Below are 24736 nucleotides of genomic sequence, written 5' to 3'. Positions count from 1 at the left end.
TTTTCAGTTGAAATACAAGACTTAGGTAGAGATAGATATAATAGATAAACATAGATAAACAGATACTATGTATATGTATGTCTTGTGTACACACACACACACACACACACACACACACACACACACACGCACAAGCACTAGAGAGAGAAGAGGAGACAACAGAAAGGAACATGTATTGAGGAGATACTCTATGCCTTGTTCCCAGGGTTGCATAGCTCCTAAGAACCAGTGGTTAAGACAGGAAGTCACTCCATCTAACTCCAAAGCCCATGTTTATTTCACTATATCATGCTGTTTCCTGTGGGAAGAGATTGACTAAGAAAAACCTTGCATGTAGGTGAATTTTATTTGCATTTAGGTGAATATATAAAATATATAAAATTCATATCCTCTCTGATTACAATCAATAAGCAGGAATCTTTGGTATACTAATACCCAAAACAACAGTAATTTTTTAAGCTATTGATAAAGGCATTTTTCCCCCCATTACTCAAATGCTCATTCTGAAGATTACTTTTCTCTTAGGGCTTGCATTAAAATAGCTAAACATGCAATAGTGGTGATCTGTGTATTAGGCTGGCTCTACAAATCAGCTAGCACTGTAACCTAGTAACCCTGTCTGTAACTGAGGCATTTGAAGTGAGTGAATCTTAAAGCCCCGCCCTCTCTAAGTCCCTATAAAGGAAACAGAATTAAAACCCTACCTCCTTCTATTTTTCCTAGTTAACTCAGAAGTAGAGAAATACTACAGATTCTCATTATCCAGAAATATTGCCAGCACTTTTCCATTAAAGTCTAGGTGAAACAAACGGTATTAAAAAAAAATTCATGGGAGTTCACATTATATTATCTGGTAGTTATGATACTCTCCCCCGCTGCCTTTTTAAAAATAAGTAGCGTGTGCACAGTAATTTTCCTTGTCATGATTCTATGCCATCTTCATAGTGCATTTTGCCAAAGAAACATCGGACATAAATGAACATTCTCAGGTATCCTAGCAACAGGATGTGATTAATAATACCTCTCAGAGCAGGGCAGATAAAATGCCTGTGACTGAACGCACACTCAGAACTGGCACTGAGAAATTGGTAGTGCAGTGAGGGAAGCTTGATAAGATTCCATGACACACTTTATTACACAATGATGGAAGCAGGTAGAAGAGAGAGTATATTTTGGAGATTAGACTATGTCAGATTGTAAAATTACAAGATATATATCACATGTACATATATGTAGTGCATTATATGTATGTATATATGCATATATGTACACATATGTGTACACCCAGTATTTGTATATATGTATAGACATAAATATATATATGTGTGTGCACAAAATTTTCTTTTCATTAGAAGTGACATAAGATACTGAGTTGTGGTACAAACACCCTGCTCATTATTGGTGAGACATCTTGGATTGCCGTTTAGGTGCCTGTGGTTTTAAAAGATCAGAAACAATCACTTCGATTAAGGAGCTATTTCCGTACTGAAGTACTGAAATGTGCTATAAGTGGATATATATTTAATGTTTCTCCATGAAACCGTATCAACCCCAACTCTAAAATAGCTTTTAAAAATATCAGAACTCAGTTTATATAAATAAATAGCCATGAGATGTGGAATTTTAATGTTCAACTAAATACATTTTCTCAGAAGAAAAGTTGGTAAAACTTCTATTAAGTGGTAAATGAACCCAAACTTTCATAATAAAATTATCCCATACGTATTAGTTATGTAATACTGTATAACAGTTTACCCAAAACTTAGCAGCTGAAAACAACAGTAAACATTTATCATGTGACACGGTTTCTGTGGGGAACTCTGGAGTGGCTGGTTGGGTTGTTCTGGGTCAGGGTCTCGCAGGAAGTTGCGGTCAAGGAGACAGCCAGAGCTGTGGCCATGTGAAGGTTTGAGTGAGGCTAGAGAACGCGCTGTTCATGTGTGGGCAAGTTGATGCTGACTGCTGGCAGGAGGCCTCAGTTCCTCATTGGTTGTTGACTGGAGCCCTTGGTTCCTCACTGGCTATGGACAGGAGGTCTCAGTTCCTCTTTGGCTGTTGACGGTGGCCTCAATTCCCCATTGGCTCTTGACTAGAGGCCTCAGTTCCTCATTGGCTGTTGACAGGAGGCCTCAGTTCCTCATTGGCTGTTGACAGGAGACCTCAGTTCCTTGCCACATGGGTCTCTCCTTTGGGCTGCTTGGGTGTCCTTGTAACATATTATCTGGCTTTCCTCAGAGGAAGTACTCTGAGAGACAACAAAATGGAAGCCACAATGTTTTTTGAGGCCCAACCTTGGAAATCACACTTGATTATTTCTGCAAAACCCTACTGGTTACAAGTCAGTCTAATTCAGTGTGGGAGCAGACAACACAAGGATACAAATGCCAGGAGGTGGGAAGACGAGGATCATTGGGGTCAGACCTTGGAGGCTGGCTACCACACCCTGTTATTAATCTTCAATACATTCATTGTCAACTTTAAGGATTTATGATGCATTCTTAGACAAGTTAAAGACTCTCCAAAAAGATAGGGTTTTTTAAACATCTTTTTTATAATTTTTTTTAATGATTCAGGACTTGAATAGCATTTTTGAAAATTCATGAAAGTGTTTGAGGCCCCTAGTATATAAAAATTTATAATCAAAGGTACATAGTGGCTTGCCCAATAAAAATCTTTAATGAGGAGGTACCCCATCATACTTGGTAATGAATGAAACCTTTAAATGGGCCATTCATGCCATTTATCTGTTTGTATCATTGAAATAAATTGCATCAAACAAGTCCTCTGGAAATCACCCAAATGAATAGAATGTGAGATTAATCAAGATGCCAGTTAAATGAATTCTACACTTTGGGCAGCTGCACAGGGGAAGGATTATACGTTTTCCACCTTACAGTCTAGGATTTTAAAGGACATGAAGGGCTGATAGGAAAACTTAAAGTTTACATGAGCTTCCATAAACTCTCAGTAACTAGCTCCATCTGTGACAAGTTGATAAACGACAAGAAGGTGATGGCTGGAAGGGTGGCCCTCACTTACTCATCACAAAACCAAGTCTCTCACCTCAACTGTGGTGTTTACACACACCACTGCCCTAGTGCAATGTTTCCTATCTAAGCCTGTAAACATGCTGAAGTGTCCCAGAAACCCTGACTGAACTCCTGCCCAAACTGTTACCTCATCTCATTCATGTTTGTGCTGGCAAATGTCGTGAACAAGTCATTTCTTCCTCAGCCTCATCTTCCTCGTCGCCCACTGCTCTTCAGACCCTCACATCCTCTTACTATTCCCTCTCTGCTAAAACTTCTCACTCATAGTCTAGCAACAACCGCGTGAACTCAGCGGTATCGGATGCTGTTGGCACCCCTGATACTTCTTAAAACTAAATTTATGGTACATGACTTTGTGCTCTTTTGATCTCCATGGAGGTCTGCTTCTCCTTCTGTCTTCTCATCGTCCTTCATCGCAATACAAGAGTAGAATTTTTCTTTTCTTGGTCACTGTCTTCAGCCCAGCCCTCTGTTCTGTCTGTCTTTATGTTTCCATTTCCCCCCCTCAGCTCCAGCCATCTTCTCAAGATGCACATTTTCTGCATCTATAATTTCAGTTTTGATCTCTCTCCCAAACTCCGTCTCCTGGTAGCACTTCAAACTCATGAAGTCCAAAACTGAACTCATCATTCCCATGCTCCCACCCTATTTTACCATTTCCCCAAATTGCATCACCACACCCAAAGTCAACTAGCAGCCATTCATCTTGACCTTTCCTTTTCCCTTGCACTTCACATTTTGTAAACTCCTGGGCCCTATAGGTTCTGCCTTCCTACCGTCTCCTACACCCCTCACTTCCCTCCTCTCTGCTCCCACTGTCATACGCAACCAATTACCTCTTGCCCAACCTCTGGGACAGGGGTCCCCAACTCCCCGGCTGCAGACCTTTGGAACCAGGCTGCAGGAGGTGAGCGGCAAGCGAGTGAGCAAGGCTTCATCTGCTGCTCTCCATCACTCCCCATCGCTCCCCACCGCTCGCCACCACTCCCCATCGCTCCCCATTGCTCCCCACCGCTCCCCACTGCTCCCTACTGCTCCCCACTGCTCCCCATAGCTCCCCACCACTCCCCACCGCTCCCCACTGCTCCCCATCGCTCCCCACCACTCCCCATCACTTGCATTACCATGTGAACCATCCCTCTCCTCCCTCGTCCATGGAAAAATTGTCTTCCACGAAACCGGTCCCTGGTGCCAAAAAGGTTGGGGACCGCTGCTCTAGGATACTTCCTCCTATGGAAGGCTACTCTCATTCAGGTTTTAAAGCAAGCCCTAAACATGACCCTTCTTGCTCAAATAGCCTTGTCCTACGTAGCCCATTACTGTTTCTTTTGCCAAGAATCAATCCTTTCCCCTTTTCAAATTCCCTGAATCACATGTATCTCTCAAGGTCCAAATCTAATACTACTTTCTCCGTAACTTCATGGGCACCCTTTTATTTCTTAAAATAATCGTTTCATCCTCTCATGTCTTTAAACATTTATACCCTTTGGGGGCACATCTCATTTCGTGTTATGTTGTCTGTCCTTTACCTTCCCAAGTAGGTTGTAAGAGGCCATGGTCTTATCTTAGTCAGGTGTCTACCCCCATGTAGAACAGTTTGTTCTATGGGGATTTGCACCTTGTAGGTTTATTGTTGAGTAAATGGCTCTTACTAACAAGATTTTTTAAACCCAGAAGCATGTTTAATGCATACTCATTAGTTTTTGACTTTCGTAAATTGATTTGAGAATATTTTTCACCCCTTTCCTCTGTGCCCAGTCATCTCTAGAAGAATGTGGGACACGGCTGACCTAGTGACTGTGTCTGAAAATTACCATAAACTGGGCTTTCATCTTAGTTGCATCATATTCTCATGGCTGCACATTGCAACTGACCTGCCACTTCTTATTTCAGGGAGAGTGGAGCAGAAAAGAGAACAAAGAGCAGCTTCAGGTAAGATGTTGACTAATTGGCCTCAGCTTTATGTCGTGTTTTTACTTCCACCTTGAAAAAGAAGCCTGTTTGCAATGTAGTATTCAAAAACTCACCTAAAACTGTAATAGTTTATAATCCTAGACTTGACTGATTTTAAATTAATTAAAATAAATGAATGCATTTAGCTTTTTCACTTCCACATCAGTCATGTCCTTTTCATCCTATCTTTCTATTCAAACAAAAATGAGATGGCCTGTTATTTAATTTTTCCATGATTATCCATTTAAAAGGTAAGTGTTGCAAGCACCGATTTCAAAATATGAAGGTTGTAATCGTTGACAACTATTTCATCTTCCCAAATACGTATGAATCTCGATTATTTTTCTTAAACCCAGTTATGTAGCTAATGTTTTTCAGGACAGTGTCAACTACTTAACCAAGAAGAATCTTTACATTTTGGAGAAATTTTAAAAAAACATTCCACTTCTAAATCCTAACATATATTCAGAAGTGAGTGATGCTTTGGTGCAATGCCATTGCACATAGTAGGGCTCAATATTTGCTATCTAATACAAAAAAGTCTTTACATTTCCATATTTTCATCACTTGGCTTTTGGCTTAAAGTCATAAGGTAAGATAAATTTACCAATTAAATCTTTGCATAAGGGCAATCTTCCAGCTCCCAATGCCCTAAACTTGTCAATATTTGTAGAGAATTCTAATTTGGCATATACACCTATGCCCACCACCCTTCCGAAGTCTTCACCAACCCACTATTTTATGATATGTGAGAGCGCCCAACATAAAGACACATTACTCCCAAACACCATCTTTTTTCATTTTTTTAGTCTGGTAACAATGCATTATGTGTGTTTCCAAACAGTGAAGTCAACAGAAGACCAAAATCTGTGTTAATCAAAAACTGTATAAAAGCCTAAGCCCCTGTCTCTTTTCTCCTTCCCAACCTTAGCATTCATCTCAGACAACTGGGCAACTCACTACCTGCATGATTTCCCTCTTAGATGTTATTGTTTGCATTCTCCTTGTGGCTCTTTTAAAACCTGATCACGAATACCAAAAAAAATGTAAAGGCAAGCAAGTATCTGGTGTCCTCACAGATGTACTTTCCTCTATTATTGCTCCTTGGGGGAAAATTCTTTATACTGTTTCTGAAATGCTATTGCTATGATCCTGTAGGTATGGGCTTAAATAAACTTTATAGTTGGGAAGAAAGCTAAATTGGCCAAAGTGTTAAACCAAATGCCTCTTTCAGTTCCCTCCATGCTCATAGATTCTGATATGCTGTGTGACCAAGGTGACACAAAGGACTAGAGAGAGAGGCAGGAAATGAACTCAGATTTCTTCATTCCTTATTCTTCCCAGTGTCCCCCATTCCTAAGCTTTCTTTTTAAATCAGAGTGCTAGTCAGTTTGACACTGTATTAGGCTTCTTGCTTAATAAAATATTTTTCAACAGTTGGAAAATCTTTTTAAGGCAACAGGAGACACTAATCACCAGGGTTCTGAGGAAACTCCCTTTATTAATGGAGCTAATTTTCCCCAGCTGATTCACAGCTTGTCACTGTGTCCCATTTCTATGAGAAAGTGAAAGAAACTTTCTATGAGAAAGTGAAGTCAAGGAGAACTAATGGACAGAGCTCAAATTATTGGGGACATTTTTTTGACTCCTCATTTCAAAGGACACAAATCCTGCCCTGGGGAAATCTACATTTGTAAAGATAGTCTGAGTTTTCAAAATTGAGACATAACCTTTGCCAGTGTGGTCCTAAGTATCACAATGTTCAATTTGTGGTGCTAGAATGAATGTCTGCCTCTTTAAAAAGCATGTGCCTGAGATACCAAGAACATCATGGGCATCCCTGCTTCTCACTTCCTGCCTGGACTTCCTTTTATCATTCGTTGTTCATTCTGCTCAGATTCTATGTCCTGCCTGCTGTATTAGACAATACACCCCACACCCTTTTGCTTATATTGGGTCTATCTCCCAGTATGGGAGAAAGAATTTAGAAGAAAAATATTGTAGACAAAAAAAATATTCCCCATTAAAATAGGGACTTCCAGGACCCTCACTTTTTGGGTAGGTAAAGTTGCACTAAGAATCTTGCACTAAGATGAAAGTTACAGAGGTAAGTTTTTAACTCAGAAAAATAAATAACTTTCTAACAAGGAAACCTCTCCAGGACTGGAAAGAATGAGATTGTGTGAGTAAAACTGTACAAAGGTTGGGCCATCACCTGCAAGGGATGTTGATAAGAGATTCATGAAGAGTTTGGTTGGATCATTCCTAAAGTTCTTTCCAATTTTATGTCTATGATTCTACTTACCATTATTACTTTATTGAAGTGGTTCTACTGTGTGTGTACGGATCAACACAAAATAAAGCCTTCTAGGGCTTCCCTGGTGGCGCTGTGGTTGAGAGTCCGCCTGCCGATGCAGGGGACACGGGTTCCTGCCCCGGTCCGGGAAGATCCCACATACCGCGGAGCAGCTGGGCCCGTGAGCCATGGCCGCTGAGCCTGCGCGTCCGGAGCCTGTGCTCCACAGCGGGAGAGGCCGAAACAGTGAGAGGCCCGCGTACCACAAAAAAATAAAAAAATAAAGCCTTCTAAATGGCTCACATTATATAACTGAATGAATCATGTTCCAAAACTTAGCTAAATCAGTTTAGACTGAGTTGCTTAGTAGAGCATATAACTAATAGGGCTAAGACTATGAAATAAAATTCTTCTATAGGATATTTAGCTTCTTTGGGGGAAAAAGTTGTTGTTTGCAACCCCAGCTGTCATTTCAAGTATGATGCTGTTTTCGATAAGCCAGGAATGAGCCACAAGAGAATGTGTATAACCTGATATCATTTTTGAAAAGCTATGGTAAGCTTAGTCATTTTTGAAAAATAATTCAAAACATATGCCTCCTGACATTGGATTTGGAAACCCGTGTCAAATTCATAAAACATAGCCAGCAACATCAAAGGTAAATTTGGCTATTTGGGTTGGTAAAGAATATTTAAAATATGTGGTGGTGTAATGGTAAACAGACAAATATTAGCAGTCGTGTTACTAATATCGTCAATTACCTATTCGCCCTTGATTATTTTAAGGACCCAATGTCCTCACCAGAAAAATAGAAAAAAAAAGAAAAAAAACCAGCTATATTCCATAGATATCTGCCTAAAACCTTTATTGAGTTTGAAGTGTTTTATCTTATTAGAAAAATCCCTTTTGAGGTCAAGGAATTCTTGCTCTTTAAAAAGCAACACAGGGCTTCCCTGGTGGTGCGGTGGTTGAGAGTCCGCCTGCCGATGCAGGGGACGCGGGTTCGTGCCCCGGTCCGGGAAGATCCCACATGCCGCGGAGCGGCTGGGCCCGTGAACCATGGCCGCTGAGCCTGTGCGTCCGGAGCCTGTGCTCCGCAACGGGAGAGGCCACAACAGTGAGAGGCCTGCGTACCACAAAAAAAAAAAAAAAAAAAAAGCAACACAGCAAAAAATACAAAAAATTCTCGCAGAGAAAGGTGCTCCATAAATTATTATTTAGAAAAAGATAAATTAGAAGGCTTACGAGGGCAGGCTATACAGACGCCATCTGTTAAATATATATTGTTCCAATTTTTCCAAAAAGGAGAACACTTTCAAGTCCAGTTAAGTATTAAGTAAAGAATAGCCCTAGTGGACCAGAGAATGGAGTCATCAGTATAGATGATAGTGAGGGTTTCAAAATGAACTTGCCTTCTTTTCATTTATGACATTAGAACATCCCTAAAGTTTAAGTTGTTTTTTTCACTTGCATAATTTGCAAAAACTAACCGGTAAAGAACAATGCTATTTTTTTCTCAACTGAAAAGGTGGAATTTATTATTGGAAATTCAGCAAATGGTAGAACATCTGCTTTGCAAGTTTAGATCTTGCTACTTACTCTTTGACTGGGCTTTTCGCTGCTGTGAAATGTTCTAAAACAGAAATAGTACCTCCATTTTAAAACTTTTAAACACACATTGAACATGCAGTCATTCAGGTTTTTAAAAAGTTAGATACTGAATAAATCCTTCCATCTGTGCGGGAATAGCATGTTCATTTTCTTACACGTTACTCATTTATTGAACGCAAATTTTCACGTGGATGCATATCTAGCGTGATTTTCATCTGTGCTATTACTATTTTGTAATGCTTTTTGCCACAGTTCTGATACCTCAGAAAACCCTCAAAAATAAACATGAGAAGACCTAATTTGTCATTGTCTTCATTACTGGTGACCAACAGGAAACATGAAGTTAGCAGGCAGGTTGTGTTGCAACAAGTACGCTTAAGTAAACTATCATTCTTGAAAAGTCTATCATTTCTTGGATTTTTTAACATTCTACATGTTTTATTCTCACTTTGAAAATCATTATTCCAGTTAGAATCAAGGTTGAAAATGCATACCATCCTAACTTGTTCATAGCTTACAAATCGCTTGTCACTTACTAATACTATATAACGTATTTGAAGGTTGCTAAGAAAGTAGATCTTAAAAGTTCTCATCACAAGAAAAAAAGAAAGCTTGTAACCATGTGCAGTGACAAATGTTAACTAGACTTACTGTGATGATCATTTTGTGATATATACAAATATTGAATCATGTTGTACACTTAAAATTAATATAATGTTACATGTCAATTATATCTCAATTAAAAAAAAAAAAACTCTTGTCTTGATTCCATCTCATTTAGCACCACCAAGAGGACAGAGAAGGAATCTGAGGAGGCATTTAGAAGTTGATGCATTCAATTTGCTAAACACTTTTGCAGTCCAGGCTTTGTGCTTGATACCGGAGATGCAGTGGTGAATAAGATATGGCATTAACGTTCATTCGCTTTCTGGGGGAGAAAAACAAATGCATACAGATTATAATCCAGTGTGAAGAGTGCCTTCTAGAGAATCATGCACTAGGTGTCCTGAGGATTTCAAAGAAGGGTTCATGGAAGAGGGGAGACTTGAGCTGATCCTTGAAGAAAGAATTGGAATTCACTAGATGGAAAAGGGGAAGGGCTGGCTTTCCAGAGAGGTAAAGACAAGAAGAAGCATGGCCTATTGAGGGAAAGGTTTGTGGTTAAGTAAGACTGGATGGAGTATAGTCATAAATAGGCAAGAGGCAAGAGATGTGGCCAGAAAAATAAGCATGAGGCAGAATTAACAAGGGCCATTTTGCCCTTCCGTGGAGTTTGACCTTCATGCCATAGGTGTGGGGAGCTAATGAAGGGCAAGGAATTACATGACCTATTTGCATTTTATAAAATTCCTCCAGAGGAAGTGTGGATTGGAAGGGGAATTGACTGGAGGCAGGGAAATCAGGTGGTATATCACTTTAATTATCAAAGAATGATAGGATGAAGGTCTCGGGGGTCTTTACTAAGACAGTGTCATTATCGAGGAAGCTAAGGAAATGAATGCAGATATATTTACAAGATAGAATTGGCCTGTTTGATTGGCTATGGGAGGTAGAGAAGGATGACTCCTAGATTTCCAGCCTAAGATATAAGATGAATAGTGCATCCTGTGTAGGGAACACAGGAGGAGGGACAGGTCTGGTGGGGAAAATGATAAATTGAGTTATATCTTTGTTGATTGTAGTGTGACCTATGAGCTATAAAGGCAGAAATGTCAAGAATACTAAATAAGCAGTAGGCATTACAAGCCTGGAGCTCCAGAGAGAGGTCTGAGATGCAGGCTTGCCTTTCAAGTTGGTACTTGGATAAGAAAGAGTTGAAGCCTTGGTTATGACGAGCTGCCCAAAGGGACACGGGGGTGTGAGAAAAGAGGCAGGGATGAGTCCTTGGAAAAATCCCTAATGTGAACAAAGAACACAGTAAGAGGAACCAGAGGCTACAGCCTAGGAAAGATCTAGGTTGTCTTGTGAGAGTAGCAGGATTCTCTGTCTCTGAATCCAAGAGAAGAAAAAAGACAGAAAGAAGAAGGAATTGGTCGAGCATGTCAAATGCCACAGGGCAATCAAATAAAATAAGCACCTAAGAAACGTCCACTGGAGTTGGGGGAAAAAATCTGCTGGTCGCCACAAAGAAATTACTTTTTAAGAGTTCTATTAGTGAAATCCAGATAGCAATGGGTTGAGTGAGGGAGTAGAGAACAAATACGAACTGGTTCTTTGTTTGCCTGTGAAAAGGAGGAAGGAGAGAGACAGAATCATTATGTCCGGGAATTGATGTGTACTGAGACCTGCTATTTCAGGCTCTGTGCTCAGTGCCTTCCATTTTACCCTCAAAATGGCCTTGCAAACTTTGTTTATGGTCAACATTTTAAAAATTAGAAAACCGAGATGTAGAGAAGTTAAATAACTTGCCTTTGACCCCATGTGTTAACTGGTGGAGCCAGAAATGGCACTGGGGCAGTGGCATTGAGCCTGTGTTGTCTGGGGAGACATCTGGAGTGAACTGTTTGTGCTTTTCTCTTCCCAGCTCTGTGCTCAGTGAGGTCATGTAGGTAACTTCAACTGGCCATGGTGGGAGCATTTACACCACAGAAATGGACAAACGTTACAAACCAGAGTTGGTTGATTTGTTTGCTTGTTCCTGGAGAGCCAGTTGTTAAACACTGACAAGCACAGCACTGGGTCTCCGTCTGAGTGACAGCAAAGCCTCAGCATTTCCCACTGCCTAGTATATGTGACTTCGCCAAGGTCACTTCGTTAGCTAAAAACAACAGAGTTGAGACTGGAACCCAGACCTGTGATTCACATCCGGTCCTACACGGGCCCCAGGACTTTGATGAAAAAATAAGTAAAATGTTCATTCCTCACATTCTATACCCAAATGGTCCATGTTGGTATGAACGATGTCTCGTCTTTATCCATGCTCTGGTTCTAAACTACCAGTCTTCTGCTTCAGCCTCCCAGGCAATCCATCTCTGGGGTGTTTGCGTTTTTGTTTTTGTTTTTGTTTTTTTGCGGTACGCGGGCCTCTCACTGTTGTGGCCTCTCCCGTTGCGGAGCACAGGCTCCGGACGCGCAGGCCCAGCGGCCATGGCTCACGGGCCCAGCCGCTCCGTGGCATGTGGGATCTTCCTGGACCGGGACACAAACCCGTGTCCCCTGCATCGGCAGGCGGACTCTCAACCACTGCGCCACCAGGGAAGCCCCAGGTGTTTGCTTTTTTAAACAGCTTTCCTGAAGCATTGACTCTCTGAACTATGTTAATGAAATCTATTTTAAAAAATAACCAATCTTCTCCGGGTTTGTGGTTTCAGAACAGTATTCGTCAGCGAGTGAAATAAGTTATCTTAGATGCATTTTTCCATCCACAAAATGGAAGACAGACACACTGGCTGTTCATTAAAAGGAGTCCTGAAGAGTTTATTTTTAAACAAACTTCATTTTCCAGCTAGTCGAATTTATGATAGAGAATGAATAAGCAGCCCAGCTGTGCCACATGATTCAAAACTCCCTTAAATTTCATTGTGTAACACTGCATTTAAAACAGTATGTGTATGCAAAGTAAAGAAATCTAAAATGATAAATAGCTAATGTGGGAGAAATTGCCAGGTCACCCCACATGGTCCAAGTGCAGGTATGAAAACGTCTCCTGGAAATTCCCTCCGCATGTTTAATTTGGATTGCTGTTATGGTGCACAGAACAGGATTTATTTGCACAGAATTGAGGCCTGAAACATTCTTTAGGTGGTAGAGGAGAAATATTCTTTTTAGCTGCATCATAATAGACTTTACCTTAAAGCAGCGTGGCTCACTGTAAAACTGAAAAAGAAGAACTTTTATCTGGGTTGATTCTTGAACAACATATATGTGTTCCTTTTATCCACAAGATAAAATAAGGTTTTGTAATTTTGTTAGCCAAAAATTACTTCAGTCTTTCATCTTAACTATTCTATAAGAAAGCCACAAGGAATTCCCAATTAAAATGGAAAATAACTCAAATAAAAATGGACTTTCAGGAGGTATATGATAGACCTTATTAAGGCAGTATAAGCGAAAGCAGTTCTCAACAAAATTAGGCTCACACTAGTTTGAATTTATTTTGCAAGTTGCACCAAAGGGCATCCGAGGTGTGTATATCAGTCAATATAATAGTAACTACACTTTTGTCTGACCTGATTTGCTCCATTCCCGAGCATTCTAGGTCAATGCATATTTTGATTAGTTAAAAGTTGTACTTCTACTAACAAAAGATTAAAAATGCCCACAGAAATAGAATATAGGTGATCCTGTGGCTTTCTTGTGAAAGGAGTCTTAAGTCATACCTGATTTTCCCACAGAGAAAACAATGAACTTGTATTTCTAACCAAAGGAACAGACGCCCAACTTTTTTTTTTTTTTCATAGAAATGATCACAGACATTTTAATCAACTGTAAATGATATACTTGTACACTGTGTCACTGAAAACCTTCTAAAGGGAACGTAGTCATTTGAGCTGAGCAATACAGTAATCAATTGTATAAATTATCCTATTATCTCACTGAAAATCCCCGATAAGATGATTTGTACGACAGGAGAGAAGCCAGGAGACTAGGAGGAAATAAGAAACACCTGCAGACTGCTCACCCCAGAAGTGAGGTTATGACTTGAGTGGCAGTTGGAGGAACTCTCAACGGGGCAGAGCCTTGGTTGAAGTAGAGAGAGCCAGGAAGGGGAAGACCAGAGCCTTCAGAAACAGCTGAGTAAACTGATCACACATTCATACTGAGGGATTACTACACGAATGACTGCATTACTGATTCGAGAAAGCATATTTAATCTGTGTTCCACGTGACCATCAGTGTCTTGGCTTCTTGAACCACTTATAGACGATGATCCTGACCACAGCCCATGCCTTTGTTTGAACATCTTTACCTCGTTTGAGTCCTTACAGAATGTCTCTTGAATCTATCTTTGTTTGCCTGTCTTTGCTTATACATCTTCACCATGGAGTTATTAGCATGACTGTAAATCTGTAACACATTTCTTACTGCACAGAAACAATCTGTATTTCTCTGTCAAATGTGGTCCTTTCCTCCTCAAAAATATCCCTGAAATGCAATTCCACCCAAGCCTTCTCTGAAAACACAGCTTTCTATTTCATTGATAATTTGAGACAAAATGCCACATTCAACCCTGACTTTATCTAATGCATTTTTCTCTTGTTTTCTTTGTCTATTTTTGCACCTAATCTGCTGACTTCCCTGCCATTTAAAAATATTCATGTGGGAATAGATAGATAAGCAAATATGAACTATGTTAAATTTGATCTTTTTCATTGACCCCGTATACCTAGAAATACACTCAATCTTACTGGCGTAATATAGCTACTTTCCCTATAAGGTTTTAAAAAAAATTTTTAATTGCAATAAGTACACATAACAAATGTTACCATCTTAACCATTTTTAAGTGTGCAGTTCAGTGGCATTGAGGACATTCACCTTGTTGTACCAGCATCGCCACCATCTATCCACACAGCTCTTTCCATGTTGCAAAACCCAAACTCTGTACCTGTTAAACAACTCCCCTTTATTCCCTTCCCCCAACCTCTGGCAACCACCCTTCTACTTTCTGTCTGTACGAACTTGACTACTCTAGGTACCTCATATAAATGGAATTATGCAGTATTTGTCTTTTTGTGACTGGTTTATTTCACTCAGTATAATGCCCTCAAGGTTCATCTATGCTGTAGCATGTGTCAGGATTTTCTTGCCTGTTAAGGCTGAATAATATTCAGTTGTACGTGTATACTGAAATTTGTTTATCCATTCATCCATCAGTAGGCGCTTGGGTTGCTTCCACCTTTTGGCTATTGTGAATAATAATGCTGCTGTGAACACGGGGGTGCAAATATCTCTTTGAGACTCTGCTGTCAATTCTTTTGAGTATATACCCAAAAGTTAAATTGCTGGATCATCTGGTATCCTGTAAGGTTTTAACTTAGGCAGAAAGAATCATTATATTTGTAAGATTCTCCAGATTTTATAGTTACTTGCTTATAGTTGTTTGCTTGCTTGGTTTTGTTCCCTCTCCCTTGCTTTCTTCTAGATTAACCATATCGCATAGAAATACAATTCAAACCCCAGAGGTAAATTTAAAATTTTGAGTAGCCACAGTTTAAAAAGTAAAAAGAAATAGATGAGATTAATTTAATGATATGCTCTTTAACCCAGTATATTAAAAATATTATCATTTCAACCTGTAATCAGTATAAAAGATGATAAATGAGATACTACAGATTATGCATTTGCCAGACATGCAATGAAGATTAATAGAGTATGTGGTACAACAGTTAAACAAAAATGTAGTCCCACCAAAACAACGAGGTGTGTTTAATAGAAAAGTGTTTTATACTGGTTTGGTTTTAAATGAAAATTTAAATTAATTAAAATTTAAAATTCAGTTCCTAAGTTGTCCTAGCTGCATAGCAGGTGTTCAGTAGCTACATGTGGCCAGGGGCTACTGCAGTGGACAGTGCAGAGCTGAGCATTTGCATCATCACTGGAAGTTCTATTGGACAGAGATGCTCTAGGCTCTGATATCCCTGAGGGCCAGGAACTTGGATGTCTCTTTTATCAGCAAAGCTTTATCATCTGGTGCCTAGTAAGTGTTGAATATGTATTTGTTGGATGATCTACTCAATGTATTTAACAAGCTCTGCATTATCGAATGCTCTGCATCTACCAGGCACTGTCACGGCACTGGGGCCTTACTGAGTGAGTTTATATCAGCAACATGTCCCGTCCTGGAATGTCTGTCCAGAGACTGAGGTCTTTGCAGGTTCTACGTTCTGTTTGCTTGGTTTCTGAGCTAGGTTTTGAATGAAATGGGAAAATGTATTGAAAACAAATACAGAAGTTGATTATATGGTTCTGTTTTGTTCCTGGGGCCTCCCGCAGGGCCTAAAATAATTAAATATTGGTTCAACAAATGAAGGAACAAGTGGCCTTGTGAACTCATCACACACAGAAAATGGCCCTGTGAGTTTCCTGAGGAAAAAAGTCCCTGAGAATGGTGGGAAGGAATTGTAAGGGGAGGACAAGAGAAAACCAGAGAAATGGGAACACACAGGAGAAAGGTATGAGCATCCTAGACGGTACATTTGAAGTGAGGAGAATTATCTGTAACCAACTCAGAGCCGTGAGCACTTCCTTATCCATAAATTAAAAGGCAAACTTTATTAGTTCTGCATATAAATGTCTGCAACCTAATTCCGTTTGGAAGCGAAGTCATTCATGTATTCATTCATTTGTTGAACAAGCGTGTGCTTGCCTTCCCAGTGTCTGCTGTACCCAGGCCTTCTCAGCAGCGACAAACAGTAGTGCTCATTGTGTGCTAGGGGGACAGCTGTGCATTGACTTCCTAGCAATTATAAGGGCATTTGTGGAAAGTCAAGCAATAGCATTCAAAATATCCTTAATCACCGTGTTTATAGAATCATCATTATAAACTAATAAAAAAAAAAACTGCCTCATATTCAAAATACGTAACTCATACTTAATTCATATGTAACTATGGTTCTTTTTTGATATTAAATGACAATGTTAAAAAATCATTACAGTGGTTTATCTAAAAATAATTTTGGGCCTAAAATACCCAACACATAAAGTGTTATGACTATATCATTTAGGATGATGTTTTTGATTGTTGAATATATTAGAATGTTAGCATCTTCTTTCTTTATTTAACCTGATGCAAATGTACAGAATGTTTCTTAAGGTAAAATGTAAATTCATTCCTAGAATTTAATTTACCTTTCTTGTGTTTATCAAGAAAACAAGAAAAAATCATTTTCCTCCTCCACATGAGGAAGAAAATCAAGAGAGATAACCAAATGAATACTTTTTAACTCCATAGCAGAAATCTTTAAATAACAACTTCCTAACACATCTGGATTAGATCCTGGTTTCACACTGAGGAACCAATAATGTCCTATTCTTAGTATCCTAATTATAGTCACAATGTCTGAATTTCACTGAATTTTTCAGGAAGCATTTAAACTTGGCAGTAGTCAAAGTCATTGAGATTGTAAAAATCGATCAAACAAAAGGCCTGAAAGATGGATTTCGTTATCTCCTCTTTTTAAGTAACATGCAGTGATTGTTGGCAGAAATAGATAAAGCAAACGGATGCCTCTGATCCGCTTGCATTTTTCATCTTTTCACTCCAAAGACCACCCTGTTGTGTCCAGTATCATCACAGTAGGATCTAGTGCAGCGTTAACTCAGGGATCAAACTCTTTTTCTGCTAGTAAGTTATCCGATTTAGCATTGTCACTCATGAGATAGTGTCAAAGGAATATCTTTGTTGGTGAAAAATAAAAGATTTGCATATAAGATGGCAGATAGGATTAAACTTTTAGTTCATATTTGCCGATAGAAATGGAAACACCGAGGCTAAGATGTGACTAATTTCGATTTTTTTTTAACCATTTGACTTCAGAACTTGTATAAGTAATGTAACACAGGCAGACCTCAGAGATATCAAGTGTTTGGTTCCAGACCACCACAAGAAAGTGACTGTCATGATAAAGTGAGGAACTGAGGATAAAAGATCCCTATTCTGAGTATCTTAAGTTCGAGATCACTATTACCTACCCAGCTAAAACACTCCTTGACCATCTATTGCAGAGACAGTGGGGCTGGAGGAAGTGGGTGGATTTGAGAAAAGTTTGAAGAAAGAATAAACAGCACTTGGTTATTAATAGCAAGTGAGCGTGAGGGAATTTGAGAGGAATTCCGAGGCCCCTGAGGGTGCCAGTCCCTGAGAGCGAGCTCTGGGGCGGGTGCACGGTTAGAAGAGGAGGACTTCATACTGAAGTAGGCACGGTTTTAGTGCTTTGGGAAGATCTACAGCCATGTGCTCTGAACACGTTCGTATTTCAGTCTGGAGCTCAGGTGAGAGACACAGTTTAGAAATTTGGGAGTCAGTGGTGTAAACATAGTCATCCTCAATGCCAACAAAGTAGATGAGATTACTCCAAAAAGGCCTGTAGGGTGAAAACACAAAGAGACTGTATTTCAGATGAAAAGAAAAAGCTTGGCATGGACCATGCTGCTTAGCAAAACAATCCCGAAAATGCAGAGAAGGGAAAGAAGGATGTGAACACCCTTCCAAATCAGGTGCGTTATTTTATGGGCATAGCTCCTCTTCAGCTAGAACCTACAACGAGGGAATATTGGACCTGCGTGCAAGTCTCACAGTCAAAGAGCAAAACCTACAGCCGTAGAACAGGGCAATAAAGAATTCAGAAATGGAGACTTTTTTTTTTTTTGCGATACGCAGGCTTCTCACTGTTGTGGCCTCTCCCGTTGCGGAGCATAGGCTCCAGACGCGCAGGCTCAGCGGCCATGGCTCACGGGCCCAGCCGCTCCGCGGCATGTGGGATCTTCCCGGACCGGGGCACGAACCCGTGTCCCCTGCATCGGCAGGCAGACTCTCAACCTCTGCGCCCCCAGGGAAGCCCCAGAAATTGAGGCTTTGATCTTGAATTCTTAGGTAGTTACATACACAGTGTTGGTGAGAATGCAAAATGGTGCAATCACTATGGAAAAGCAGTATGGAGATTCCTCAAAAAACTGAACCACCATGTACTCCAGCAATCCCTCTTCTGGGTATTTACCCAAAAGAATTGAAATCAGGATCTCAAAAGATATTTGCACTCCCATGTTCATGGCAGCATTATTCACAATAGCCAAGATGTGGAAACAACCTAAATAGCCATTGACGGATGAATGAATAAAGAAAATGTGGCACATACATACAATGGAATGCTATTCAGCCTTTGAAAAGAAGGATATTCTGCAACACACAACAACATGGATGAAGCTTGAGGACATTATGCTAAGTGAAAAAAGCTAGACCCAGAAAGACAAATATTATAAACATCCACTTATATGAGGTACCTAAGATAGTCCAAGTCATAGAATCAAAGAGTGAAATGGTGGTCACCAGGGTCTGAGGAGAAGGGGAAATAGGAAGTTACTAATCTACGGGCATAAACTTTCAGTCAAGCAAGATGCTCTCCAGTCCTGCAGTACAACATTGTACCTATAATCAACAATAACGTACTGTGCACTTAAAAATCTGCTAAGAGGGCAGATTTTCAGAGAACATCTGGGCTGGCCGATTATCTTCCAGGCAGCTAAGGTCAACAGGAGACAAGCCAGAAGTGATGGATGCAGGGCCCTGTGACAGGGGCTGCGATGAGGGTGCCAGTTAATAAAACAAACCTACTTCTTCTGACTCCAAAACCGGAGAACTCTCTCTGCCCCACAGCTGCCTCTTTAGAATAATGGAAGATCTGTGTCTGGGAGGAAGTCTGGAGATGATCTGGTGCTAAGTTTTTATTTTACAAATGGATTAAATAAAGCCCTGAGAGAGTAACTTGTTCAAAGTCACACACCTGCTTTGGGGTGAAGTCTGTGCTGACATTGGGAGCATCCCTATTGGACTCTGATACTATTCGTGGGACTCTTTTCAAAGGAAATGAAACCAATTTTGCATAAGCCCACTGCATGCCATGTGGCTAAATCTACTCCTGGAAGAAGTCCAGGGTTAAGGTTAATAGTATAAGCTCTATGGCTTCCCTGGTGACTCAGTGGTTAAGAATCCGCGTGCCAATGCAGGGGACACGGGTTCGAGCCCTGGTCGGGGAAGATCCCACATGCCGCAGAGTAACTAAGCCCGTGCGCCGCAACTACTGAGCCTGCACTCTGGAGCCCATGAGCCACAACTACTGAGCCAGCAAGCCACAACCACTGTGAAGCCCATGCACCTAGAGCCCATGCTCTGTAACAAGAGAAGCCACTGCAATGAGTAGCCCATGCACCGCAACGAAGAGTAGCCCCCGCTCACCGCAACTAGAGAAAGCCTGTGCGCAGCAACAATACCCAACACAGTCAAAAATAAATTAATTAATTTTAAAAAAAAGAGAGTATAAGCTCTAGTCTCAAATGACCAGGGCTGGAATCCCACCTCTGTCCCTTGGGAGTCATATGACCTTAACCTCTCTTGACTTATCCCCTTATATGCAAAATGGAGATAATAATAGTATTATCTTGTAGAGTTATTATGAGGATTAAGGGGGGAAATACCTCTCAAGGCCCTGATGTCTATCTAGCTCATGGTATGTTCACAATAAATTTTAGCAGTCATTTTATTGCTTTTGATATTACTTTATATTACTCACCTCCATCTTTCAGCATCTGGGATGGAAATGTTAATAACACACACAGAGGTTTGTTTTTCTGGCATGTAGTGTGCATAAAACAAATATTTGTTGAGAGAGTGACAAAGGAAGGAAGAAAAGAAAAAAGAAAACGAGGGAGGAAGGATATGACATTAGAAGACCTTTCTTCATTGTCTGGCCCACATTCTGAAACGTGGAAATGTACAAGGTATTTTTATTATGAATAGTACCCCTTTTCTGATCTGCACAAAATGTAGCCATGCTTTTAAGATAATGTAGGAAAGCTCAAGAAGGAAGGTGTGTGTCTCCATGTGTTTTAGCGAGCTTCCTGCATCTCTTAGCATCTCTGTTCGCTAGTCAGAGGTTCAGAGAGAACAGAGACAAAGTGCTTTCCCTTAACGAGCTTGCATGTGGGACAGACACTTGACACAATGATTTCTTTTTTAAAATATTTATTTATTTATTTGGCTGCATCGGGTCTTAGTTGCGGCACACAGGATCTTCCTTGCAGCATGCAGGATCTCTCATTGCGGTGCATGGGCTCTTTGTTGTGGCATGCAGGCTCCCTCTAGTTGTGGCGTGGGGCTCAGTAGTTGTGGCACACGGGCTTAGTTGCCCCACGGCATGTGGGATCTTGGTTCCCCCACCAGGGATCAAACCCGCGTCCCCTGCATTGGAAGGCGGATTCTTAACCACTGGACCACCAGGGAAGTCCTGACAGAATGATTTCTATAACAAAAGATGCTTCTGTAGATGGTGGTGTGAGGGCTAGGAGCCTGCACTCTATGGCTGGACTGCCCGGGTTTGGATCCAGCACTTGGCAACTTTGTGACCTAGACAAGTTAAGTAACCTCTCTGAGCCATGCTCTGACCTGTAAAGTAGGAATAGGCATTGTACTTACCAGATAAGGTCAAGGAACAAGTGAGTTTTTATACGTAAGCGCCTAGCCTGGCATGCTGTTTATTCCTGGGCTTTGCCTGCCTCTCAAATGAGCGATAACTACTAAAGTTCAGAAGACGACCACCCAGAACATGGAGAGATGAGGTCATCAAGGTTAGATCTTGAAGAAGGAATGGACTTTGTCAAACAGAAGGAAGAGAGTTGGCTATTTCAGGCTTGGGAATAGAAATAGACTTGGCCTTGTATAGGCAAGTTCTGAGTTGCTCAGGTAAGCAGTGACCATATTTTAATGAGCACTGAATGCAGAGTTAGATAGGATCTGGTAACAGTGAGAAGCAAATAGAGATCTTGAGGAGGAGATTAGCACAGGCAAAGTTTTTTTTTAATGATTAATTTGGTATATTAACATTAGGATGGAGATTGAAGTCAGGACGTCAGTTTGGAGACCATTGCAGTAGTCTAGACTTTGATGTGCTCAGGATCTTGGAGGGATTGATGGGAGGTTAATATAAAAAAGAAGAATGAGTATGAGACATAGAAAGAAAAGATCAGAAGGTGACTGGAAACAGGTGTGAGGAGGAGATGAGGGGGATGTCAAAGTCGCAAGCCTGACTGGCGGAGAAGTCTGTGTAATAGACACACATGTGCAAGTTCAGAGGGATGGGTGGTTTGTGGAAAAGGATTACGAGTTTCTTTCAAGTCTAGTCGCATTTGATCCAACAATAGGACACCCATGTGGAAGCTAGAATTTGGAGAAGCAGAACTGAAGTTCGGGAGAGGTCAGAGCTAAACGTCTGTATATACTTGGGACTGAATCAAGTATAGGTGAAAGTGAGAGACAGGAGAGAGGGTGAAATTTCTGCGGAGATGGTAGGGCAAGAGTGAGGCAGGGTAACATGCCAGCAAGTAATAGCAGTGAGGATCAGAGGAGGTGACATATATGACAGCACATATGGGAGTGGGGGTGATGAAATACAACATAAATTGGAAAAACTTGGTGACTGCCCCGTTTCCTAGAATCTCAAAGCCAAAATGGACATTAAGACATTTTGTACATGAGGGAATTAGGGCTCAAGGAAGCTGAGTTCATTGGTTTCCCCTGAGATAGCTGCAGAATCGGACCTGTCCCTTTTCAGTGCTGTTCTCACTTTACAGGCTCCCGCCTGGCTCGTCCTGTCTCTCCGTGCCCAGCTGCATATGGTTCAATCTGTACTCTGTTTTACATAAAGCATACTGTAGAATGCTGGGTCCCCCTGAGTGGGCAGCGTGCACCTGGCCAAGGGCAGAGCACAGAAGCTGCATCAACTAAGCAGGATTCCATGAAAGGGCATGTTCAGTATACACACTGATGTTGGATCTCACCCTGTTTCTCTTTCTCATGTGTACTTCCTTTAGTTAATTAACTAATTTTGCAATCTTTAGAAAATGAAATAAGCAGTTTACCCATACACTCCTTACCTTTGCATGCATGTTAATTAAATAATTATTCCACTGCTTATAATATTGCTTCCCAAAAGATATTGAACTGTTTTTTATATGAAGGAGGCTCTAAATCTCAACCGCGTTTATAGCCCAATGATCGCAATAATTATTTTTTAAACCACATCAGTTAGAAATCGAAATAGCTGCTTCTGAAAACGCATAAAAGTGATGTCCCATGTCCAAACCATTTGTACAACTTAACATAATTTTATTGAAGGGATAGCCATTTGAGATCTTAACCTTTTTATGAATTTATTATGAAGTCACAGAAATCTTAATGCCTTTCTAATTTTCTTCTTGAAGGAAACAATTTGGAAAATGCCAAGGACAAAAACATAGGAAGCATTTAACATAAACTGAAACCATTAATACTTAATGGAAAAGCATAATCCATTCCGAGGCATTTTAAAACAGCTACCGTAAAATCATTGCTTCTAGGAGGTGTTAAAAAACAAAATTCATCCAAGTAAATTTGAAGATCTAATTGGCCCTAATAAATGCTTCATGAATCGGTCAGCATCACATCTAGCAAGTTGAGAGGAGCTCTGAGGAGGCTGTACAAGATGGAAGGCTTTTATAGGCAGAAAGAGGAAGGGATAAGGAAAGATCAGATTACAGCATCTTCCTTTGTTGGATAAAAAGGGTCTCTGTGGCAGATTACCTCATCGGTGCTACCAAAAAAATTCCAAACTGACCAGTTAAGACTACATTCCTGGGGGAGATTCAAACTGCAGTTAGGTTAGGTATTAAGTTTCTGTTTGGTGACATGGGCTTAGCACAAGTGACTCCATTTTGGACCTGTTGTTTCTTTTTTAACAAGAGGCTAGGTGGTTCTTCAAAACTGGTGCTTCAATAGTCTTACTCAAAGAAAGACTTGATGGAAATAGAAGCTGTAAAACCCAAGGGTTAGAAGGAAGTGGGGGTGAGATTCAAATGACTTCATTTTAAATGCTGTTTGTCATCACAGATTTCCACTAAGCTTGCTCCCACACCTGGCTTCCCATGGGACCCTTGGGTCAGAGGTTCTTCTGTGTTGTTTTTTGTTTGCTGGAAGGGAGGGATGCCCTTTCAGGGTTTCTTCAATTTCAGAGTTGCAAAAACTGGTTCTGAAAATAGTTGGCAGTATCCGTTGGCCAAATTTATTTGCTGAAAACCCTTTTGTTTTGAACCAGTGAGGCCCAAGGTCAAGAAATACTTGGGTTAACTTAAGGTTAACACAATAACAAGGTTCTTCTTTTGCAAACTTCCAAGACTATTTCATTACTTTCTGGCTTCTTCTCTCTTCCGTTACTGTGTTCTCTTGCTGACCACTGTTGAGCTGTCTCAAGCCCCCTTCCGTGGTGGCAGCAGCCCACCCAACCCTCCAGAGTCCTCTCTGTGCTGAGGCTCCTGGGATGGAGGAAAAGAGCACTGAAATGCTAGACTTGGATGCTGAATTCTGGAGCCAAATCCAGTTCAATCTCTAGTTTTGTGATCCTGGGCAAGCTACCTAAACTCACTCTCCTTCTTCTTCTGCTTCCATTCTTTAAAAAATTATCTTTTACAGTAATTTTATCAAAGTAGTGCCTATGCAGTTAAAGTATCAAATACAACAAAAGTTCTTTTAACTAGCCTTCTCTTAAGTGATTTCCCTGACTAAGCAACTCTCTCCCTTCCCTAGATATAACCTGCTGACTGATGCTCCCAGCCAGCTCACCCCCAGGGCCTCACCTGCTGTCTCTTGAGCCCTCCTATAACTTCTGACCCCACCTGTGGGGATGAATATGGCCCAAGAATTAGTTGTGTTTGTTCCCATTGTACTTGTTAATATAATTATTCAATTATAAATTATATAAAACCAATGACATATGAATGCATAAAAGAATTTCTATAAAAATGTTTTGGAAAGACTCAAAGTTGAGTTACTAAAAGTAAAAAGCTACAGAATCAGGTATGAAAATAAAATGATAAAATATTAGGAAAAAACTCAAATCTAAAAGGATTCCGCTTTGTGTCTTTAAGTTCTCAATCCACTTTAATGGAATAGAAACTAGGAAATATAGATGATGATGACAGGTGTGATTTATGTAAAAAAGTGAAACATGTAGTTACATTCCATAAGCAGAAATCCAGGTCATATTCCCACGGGATTCTTCTGGTATTAGATTAGATGAGGTTCACATAAAGTGCTCAGCATCATGTCTGATATTTAATAAGGATTCAGTACATGTTAGCTGT

At 40.5% G+C, this 24736-nt stretch overlaps 1 long non-coding RNA gene across 1 annotated transcript in view; it reads left to right on the top strand.

Moving 5' to 3' along the window:
* LOC113631318 (uncharacterized) overlaps positions 1-6358 on the top strand; it is a 110150-nt gene extending 103792 nt beyond the window's left edge. Inside the window, exons 3-4 of the long non-coding RNA XR_003437260.1 lie at positions 4944-4982; positions 5935-6358. This is a non-coding gene — a long non-coding RNA (uncharacterized LOC113631318). The remainder of the gene's footprint in view (positions 1-4943; positions 4983-5934) is intronic.
* Positions 6359-24736: the final 18378 nt, after the last annotated feature.

This window comes from Aethalodelphis obliquidens, unplaced genomic scaffold (assembly GCF_003676395.1).
Source record: "Aethalodelphis obliquidens isolate GAN/ISIS:26980383/991018 unplaced genomic scaffold, ASM367639v1 scaffold32, whole genome shotgun sequence".
Classification (NCBI taxonomy): Eukaryota; Metazoa; Chordata; class Mammalia; order Artiodactyla; family Delphinidae; genus Aethalodelphis; species Aethalodelphis obliquidens.
The sequence above is the reverse complement of the archived record's forward strand: the minus strand, read 5'-3'. Positions and strand labels throughout refer to the sequence as shown.